We start from the raw sequence: 1,145 nt of genomic DNA, 5'->3' as shown, positions 1-1,145 counted from the left end.
CTACACCACTACACCACTACACCACTACACCACTACACCACTACACCACTACACCACTCTCCCACTACACCACTACACCACTCTCCCACTACACCACTACACCACTACACCACTACACCACTACACCACTCTCCCACTACACCACTACACCACTCTCCCACTACACCACTACACCACTACACCACTACACCACTACACCACTACACCTCTACCCCACTACCCCACTACACCACTACACCACTACACCACAATCCTTCTACCCCACCCCACTACACCTCTCAACCACCCACCACCCCCTACCTCACTAATTCAAGTAATGGCCCCCCGCATTCTAACGCGAATAGCATGAGCAACTGTAGGAAACACAAACCGTTTTTGCACCCCTATAATTGCTTTCGGTTTTTTTCTTGAACGTCCAATTTTCGTGAACCTTACTTAATGACGGCACACATTCAGAAATACACAACCGATACCAGCTTTTTAACGTACTTAAGTTCATTGGTACTAATAATAACAACATTTGTGTGGCGCATATTATCCCCGCTCAAAAGCAAGCTCAATGTGTGTTACACTATATTATTACTCCCAGCAGACCATAGAACACTCCGAAACATTCTCAGCTTCCTGGGAAGCATACAACACAAGCAGCTGGTTAAACGCTCAAACACTAACAAATTGACAAGATCTTTCACTTTCAATTGCTAGGTACACATTCCCACCTGGGTGAAGTGAGGAATATCGGTGTAAAGTGCCTTTCCCAATGACACAACGTCGGGCCCCAAACGGGATTCGAACCCACGACTTAACGGTTGCGAGTCTGAGAACCTAACCACTAGGTCGCCGACGCCACATTCCAAGAAGAGGGTTATGATATTCATGAAATTAGATGCTCACTAAAACACGAGTCTCACAGTAAGCATTATCTTGAACGTCATGATGGTTTGCGTGGACAGATGAAAAGAAATGCAGTACGATTTGACAACAAACGACGAGTTCGAAGGTCATTTTTCTGATCTGCTCATTAACTCTTTCTGCATCAAGCGTCGTCGATACTTCGGTGCCCTTCTCTACATCTTATGACCATACGCTGGTAATTAGTGGCACTTAAAGTGTTAAGCTAGCCCCCCTCCCCCACCCCCACCCCC

The sequence above is a fragment of the Aplysia californica genome, unplaced genomic scaffold, assembly GCF_000002075.1.
Source record: "Aplysia californica isolate F4 #8 unplaced genomic scaffold, AplCal3.0 scaffold00042, whole genome shotgun sequence".
Lineage (NCBI taxonomy): Eukaryota > Metazoa > Mollusca > Gastropoda > Aplysiida > Aplysiidae > Aplysia > Aplysia californica.
This window is presented reverse-complemented; position numbering follows the sequence as displayed.